Source organism: Oryzias melastigma, linkage group LG3 (assembly GCF_002922805.2).
Source record: "Oryzias melastigma strain HK-1 linkage group LG3, ASM292280v2, whole genome shotgun sequence".
Lineage (NCBI taxonomy): Eukaryota > Metazoa > Chordata > Actinopteri > Beloniformes > Adrianichthyidae > Oryzias > Oryzias melastigma.
This window is the reverse complement of record NC_050514.1, coordinates 35,020,509-35,028,193: the sequence shown is the minus strand read 5'-3', so window position 1 is coordinate 35,028,193 and position 7,685 is coordinate 35,020,509.

The window sequence follows — 7,685 nt, the reverse complement described above, 5'->3', positions numbered from 1 at the left end:
GTGTTTTCCTACCTGGAAGTTTTAGATCATAACTTGATGATATTTAACACGTCGTTGTGTTAACTCGTCATGTGTCGGGACAAAACCATTCAGTATTTTTACACAACAACACAACCGACACCATCAGCTGATTCACACGCCGTCTCCTTCATAAGGTCATTTCAGGCTTCGCCGGCCTGCCGCTGCATTCGCTGAGCATGATGGGACGGGAACATCATGATGGGACGGGAGCATCGTGATGGGACGGGAGCATCGTGATGGGACGGGAGCATCATGATGGGACGGGAACATCATGATGGAACGGGAGCATCGTGATGGGACGGGAGCATCAGCCCAACTGTACCACAGGTGTTTCCTCAGGAAACAAGTCTTCATTTCATTTCATGTTCAAAGCTTCTGCAGGGTTCTCCAAGGGCTTCACATTCCTTCAAACAGCAACGTAGAAGTTGATGGACCTTCTCCTGATAATGCCCCGCCCCTTTAACTTCTGACCAATCACAGAGGACTGTTTGATGACACTCTGAGACAAAGTCTGACTTTGGAGCTGTAAGAGAACTGCTGCCTTTCCAAGAGCAAAAGAAAACGTAAGTCTGCCACATCTGAGTCAGGGGGGTCAAACTCAATCACCCAGAATCCAGATCACACCTGAAGTCACGGGACGAACAGGATAAACATTTACTGAACACTCTGAAACTACATTTTTAAACTTTAAAACTGAAACATAATTATGAACTAGATACATATCATTACCTGTGATAATGTTAGTGTGAATGCTGGAAGCTGAATTTGACCTCTGAAGATGCTAGTGCTGATAGCTGAAAACGCTGAAGCTGATAGTCAGCTGGAATATTAGCTCAACTCCAAAACAGATTAAAAAATCTTAGTAAATGCCAAAATAGTCCATAAAGCAGAATGATAATTTTTCAATCTTTAAATCTGTTTTCCTCTGTGGGTTTGAACTGGTTCGTGGATTTGGTTCTGGTCTGTCTTAGAACTCAAACGTTGGACTGGTTCTGAATGGTTCTCCGATTTCTAACCTTATTTTTGGTCATTTCAGTCTACTTCCATTCAGTCTTGTGTTTAAGTACATGTCAGATCTTGATTGTTTTGGTTTCTTTGTTATTTTTAGTTTTTGGATTTTAATCTTCAAGTTTATTGGTTAAGTTTCCCATTTATACAGTGAACACAATATTAAATAAAAACAAACAACCAATAAAAAAAGGAATAGTCAGAAGCTTATTCAGCTTATTGAATGCCTTTCCTTAAAAAACTAAACAGTATCCATGCTGATCAACAAAGAAATAGATACAATTAAAAATACAAGTAAATCAAATCTGTGTACATGTGTGAGTTGTACTCATTTATACATTTACATCTTCTCTGTTTTCTCCTGAGAACTGGTTCTAGTCTGGGTTCTGTTGGGCTCACTGACGGTGGTTCTGAGCATGTGCAGCTTCGGTCTCAGCCTTTGTCCCGGGAGACCTTCTGCCCGGTTGAGTTCTGGGTCAGACCGGCCCGTCTGCGCTCTCAGACGGAGCGTCTGTGAACTTGTCACCGGCTCGGTGCGTCTGTAACCACTGAGCGGCGGGTCATCATCCAACTCAGCTGCAGAGAGCGATCAGTCTGACCTTTGTCACCAGGTCCAAACGGTGACTCGGCTCAAACTGAAGCAGACTGTGATTCTGAAGATCCAAACTCCACAGGTCAGCGTTCTCCTGAAGTTTTCTCTTCATGACAGTTACTTGTTACTCACATGTTTTCCTGAGTCTCTGCAGGATCAGCCAAGTGTTTATGGAGGTGGTGCGGCAGCATTTGGGTGTGGCAGGTCTCCACCCGGCTCCAGAACCTTGTGGTTCTGAACATGCAAAGAGCAGCTGCTTGAATGAATTACGGCTCTGGGGGGAGTTCTGTCTTTGGCGTAGAACCTCCGCGCTGCTTTGCATTAAACTAAAGTGTTAATCTGTGGCCTGGCGAGGTTAGCGCTGCGGCTAACGCTGGCAGCTAGGAACCATGAGGTCACATGACTAACTGCCTGCGGAGGAGCGCGAGCTGTCAGAGCAGCTGGATTTTCAGACGAACGCGGATTTGTTAAGATCTGACTGTGTGTTTGTCTATGTTTGTGTGTGTTTATGTATATGTATGTGTTTGTATTTGTGCATCTACGTGTGAGCATGCATAAAGGTGTGTGTGTATCAATGTAGGTGTGTGTGTGGGGGGTGTGTGTGTGTGTGTGTGAGCATGCATAAAGGTGTGTGTGTATCAATGAATGTGTGTGTGTGTGTGAGCATGCATAAAGGTGTGTGTGTGTGTGTGAGCATGCACAAAGGTGTGTGGGTGTGTGTGTGTGTGTGTGTGTGTGTGTGTGAGCATACATAAATGTATTTGTGTTTGTGTGTAAATAGGCTTGTATACCTGAGTGTGTTTGCTTAGTTATGTTTGTGTGTGCACATGTGTGTGTTCTAATTTTTAGGTCTTATAGGGACTTCAGTAAATCACGTGTTTTTGGGACCTTCAGATTAAATAAAAGTAAAAAATGCTTCAGAGAATTTTTACATTTATTTTATCCATATTTGTCTAATACTAGAAGATCTAACTCATTTAAAGCAGTCTCAGTGCAGGACCAGGTTCTCTAAATGAATCTGATGGTGCGATCTAAATGTGAAGATTAACATTAATGTTTGGATTTCTATCTTTTATTTGTATTTATGGTAGATCAATTTTAGCACTAAATGCTGAATTTATTTATTATTTTCGGTCATTAACGATCTTGTTTTCTCTTCCGATAAGCTACATGCTAACGAAAATGCAAACATCAGGATTTGTTCAGCTTCTTCAGGCCAGCTCTGGTAAAGTTCACCTATTTATGTGAGTATGGATCGGAGGGCCAAAGTACTGGACTTGTGGGTCAAACGCTGGTATGGCGGGATCACCTCAGCTGTTTTCAGTCAGCCGAAGGATCCTCACCAGGACTTCTGGTTCTTTTGAATTCTAGTTTGTTTTAGTTCCAGGAAACTGCAGGAGAATCTGGACTTTACAGAAGTTCATCAGGAAACACCTTTACTAGCACTGATGTTTTGAGGCAGGAGAGGCTTGGAAAGAAGGTTGAAGGTTCCACTCTAAACAGATTTCTCTGGAAACAACGAAGCGGTTTGAGTTAAAGTTTCCTGACGAGAGTCTGCAGAGAACAGACGAGTCGGGTTCATTCAGAGTTTGTTGGGGGGGGTGCAGAAACCAAGAACTGTGTGTATAAATGTGTGTGTGGTTGTGTGTCTAACCTCTGTACAGCTCAGATCAGTGTGTCTATCTTTGCGGGATGGGGAGGTAAACGATCGCCCAGGGACCTTTGAGCAACAGCAGAAGCGTGCAGTTCACGTGTCATCCCCCCTCCCCCGACTCGCCTGCTCTGAGCGGCGGGACTGCTGAGACGGCAGTGACCTCGACCGCCTGATGGAGGACGTCCAAGTGGACCCGGAGAGTCAGACGAGGCGATCTGCTCTGATTGGCTCTTTGATGGTCGGCTGTCCTCACCTGCAGGGGCTCACCTGTCCTTGCAGACTCACCTGACCGTACCTGGAAGGTTTCTTGGCTCCTGGAGACGACTTTCGTTCATCATCTTAGCAGCCAGGCCCTCATTCTCCAACAACACGTTATCTGCTGGAGACACAGAGCTGCCATAAATCGACGGTTCTGTCGGCAGGAAGATCCTGCAGTGAGTTCAGTTCAGACGATCATCCGAGTAGATCACTCATGTCAAAGTCAAGGCCCGGGGGCCGGATCCGGCCCTCCAGATCATTTTATTTTATTGGTATTAATGACCCGATGTTATCTTGAGCTCATTTCTAACTTGTATGATTTTGATGAAATATGTTTTTATGGAGAGTAAAATATTGAAAGTTATTTAAGGTTTAAGTTGATTTATTCTGGAATAATATTCCTGAATTTTTGTTATTACTAATTATATTAAAACGTTTTAAGAATTACCATTCTGTTAGCTTTTTGGACTATTTTGACATTTAGCTAATATTTTAGCTACCTATCAGCTTTAGCCTTTTCAGTTATCCATTTCAGCATCTTCAGCAGCCAAATTCAGCTTCCAGCATCCACACTAGCATGATCACAGCTAATGCTATATATCTAGTTCATAATTATGTTAAAAAGTTACAGTTTTAAGTTTTAAAAATGTAGTTTCAGAGTGTTCAGTAAATGTTTATCCTGTTCGGGCCGTGACCTCAGGTGTGATCTGGATTTTGGCCGCTTGTGTGACTGAGTTTGACTCTCCTGCTTGTAGAAGAATAGAAGAAGTGTTTTCTCATCTTATTTCACTGCTAATGTAGAAATCTATTAGTATTTTATGCATCATTTCCAGATAGAAAAGAATATGTGATGTGTCTCTGGTTAAAACTGGACTCCTGGGTTAAGTTTTCTCTGGTACCAGCGGTGTGTTCGTCGTCTGGTCAGGACTTCTCTTGGACCATCAGCCTCTCCGTGCTCTGCAGTTGAACCTGCGCTCTCGAACAGCCGTCAGCTCTGCTGCTGTTGTGAAAGTGTCTGGCTGTGGCCGGAGCGTCCGGGCTGCGGCGTTGCTCAATCCTGCCTCCCTTCATGGCTGCTGCTGCTCTGGAAACGACATCTGCAGAGTGTCAGCTCCGCCTGGCAGCATCTCCACGGATGACGCCGTGTGACCTCTGTCACCACTTAGCTTCTCTCTGCTTCAAAGCTGCAGTCGCTGCAGCAGAGGCCTCCAAAAACACCTTCCAGCTGACAGACGCCGGCCCGGCAGAGCCGTGAACACCGCGCCGTCCCTCAGGTTTCTGCAGGTTCACCTCCAGCTGAAACCAGCGCCGCATGTTCTAGTCGTCCTCCGTTAGCAGCAGATGGTGGGGACCACTCCCCGCATGTCAGTCAGGGAGACGCTGATGGATGGCACCAATTAAACATAACATGTGACTAAATTTAACTTGTTATGGAGAGACAGTAAATCTGACACTGTTGGAGGAATTATCGGCACGCCACGACTCCTGAGGCTCGTCAATCATCAGACGAGCAGATTCAGAAACATCCTGGAGGAGTGGAACCATCCACAGTGACTCCGGCCGTCAGGTCTGCTCCGTGTGAGCGATCAAACACGCCCTCTGTCGGTGCTCGGGGAACTTCCTCAACTTCCAAAACTTTGGAGCCAGGTCAGTTCACCTTGTAGCCACCAGGAGCTCAAACGCATCAGTTTCTATCCACCTGCGTGTGAAAGGATCAACATTTGATGAGTATGGATCAGTAACAGACATTCTTTGACCGCGGGGGTGGAGTGACACAGAAACGGGGGAGGGGCCTCTGGGTTCTCTGGTCCCCACCCCCACGAACCAGGTGGAATACTGTCTGTAAAGAAGAATCCAGACAAGAAGAGGACAAATCTTTGGGTCGGGAGAAGCGCTGGTCGGACGCTTGCTGACGTTAAACCTGTCCACCAATCGAAGGGTTACATCATATGACGACAGAAGCTCCGCCCTCACAGCTCCATTCCATTTTTCAATGGACATACGACCAACGGGGACCAGAAACGGTACCAGTCGGTCCTTCTTAACGGGTCCATTTTGTAATGGAAACACTCAAAAGTCCAGCCCGGTCCGGCCCAGTCCGGTTTGGACCACTCAGTGGAAACGAGGCTGTAAAGGTTGTCCATAAGTTTAACACAGTTTGAAAGAAATGTTTATTTCTTTCTTATTAGACAAATACGATAAGCTTTTATTTTGACATTGCCTAAGGACCGGATGTATTTTATTTTGAAGGCGAGTTATATCCTTGTGAGAAACGGAAGCTTGACCGCGAAAGTTACGAAGAAAACGTGTATTGCAAGGTGCATAAAGCCAACGATCAAAGGACAATTATGAACTTTAGCACCAGTCGAAGGTGGTAACGAGGTAAACAAAAGGTTGTTTTGTATATTTACTGCAAATGTGAGTTAATTGTAATTTTGTTCTTCTCTGTTTACTCTGTAAAGCTCTTACGTTGGTTTATTGTGGCGTCGAAGAATTCACGGAATAAACCACTTCAGACCACCAGTAAAGACTCTTCTTCATTCGACTGACTGCTACAGACGCAAAAGAATCTAACTTTGAGCGCCTCCATAAAGAAGTGTCACCATTTGCAGAAGATTAGAGAAGATCAACTGATTACCACCTGGACCGAAGAATTAGCAGTCTACCAGAGTCACATGACTTGGTCAGTGTTCCTCTGGTTCTCTTCCATCTCCAGGTCACCAGAACTCCAAAGCAGGTGAACTGGGAATCATTTTGAAGTGGGGATGCATGAGATCAAGATTAAGATTAAGATTAAGATTAAGAAAACCTTTATTAGTCCCACAATGGGGAAATTGCAATATGCAACAGCGCAGATACAGAAATAGGTGAGAGGATAAAAATAAAATATACATTATAGAGGGCTAAGACGATGGGAAACCCTTAAATTATAAGAAGAGGGAATTTACCGAATGTGCTTAAAATATTTTGATAAATGTTGTTGAGAAGGACTTGAAACATTCAGTGACTTGGAGATGACTTGAGACTGGCTGGGACTGGACTTGGACATGCTTGAGGTTGACTCGAGACTGCAGGACAAAGACTTGAGACTTACTTCTGGCTTGTGAACAGTGACTCGGTCCAGCCTCTGACTTTTACTGTGATGCAGCAGTGAAACCTGCAGGAATGTCCCTCATCACGTCAAAGTTCTAGTCACCTGAGGAGTTTGGATATTTTGTGTCGCCGCATCAGCTCCAGTGTTCAAGTGAAACTGGCTTATTTTTTAACTTTCTTCAGTTGTTTTGTATTGTTTCAGCTAAACAAACCGTTCAGTGTCATTCGTTTCACTTTTTCACAGTCTTGCTGTTTCTTATCCCACATAAATGCAGGTTGTTTGCTCTCATCTTTCCTGATTCGCAGACTTTTGTGTCGTGATGTTTCAGCTTCCCAAACTCTCCCCACAAGAGTTGGTTGTTCAGCTTTCTCCTTCAGGGGTCGCCATAGTGACACAGCTTCTGCTGAGCAGCAGGAGAGATTTTTACACCGGATCCCCTTCCTGACCCGTTTAACCCGGGCTTGGTTCCGGCACAGGGAGACCCGGTCTTGGGTCCCTCTGTGGCTGTATATCTAGACTGTAGTGTGAAGGATCTGGTTTAGCGCTGGATGACGCTGCCCCTGGGAATCGAACCCTGATTCAACATGCAGCCAACTGAGCCGTTCAGCCGCTACCAGACTCATCCAGAAGAGAACTTGAAATCGTCCTCATCCGTCCATCCTGTCATCCATCTTTAGAACCTGCTGAATCCCCTTTCAGGGTCATGGGGTTGCTGGAGCCTATCCAGATACTGTTGGGGGAAGGTGGGGGTCCCCCTGAACCGGTCGTCAGTCTGTTGCAGAACCACACAATCACCTAAGAGTAGAGACAGTCAATCAGTTTTTTGGACCCAGGAGAACTTGCTCACTGAAAGGACCCCCCAGGATTTGAACCAGGACTTTCTCACTGTGAGGGCAGAGTGCTAACCACTACACCACCGTGCAGCCCCGCTTGCAGACCAGCACATAAAGATTCCTGGCATGTTTCCCCCCCAGATGTATAAATACAGGTCGGACCGTCACTGTCGGGGAGCCGACCTCTTTGACCTTCAAACGGGGGCCGCGGCTGCAGGAGGTTTG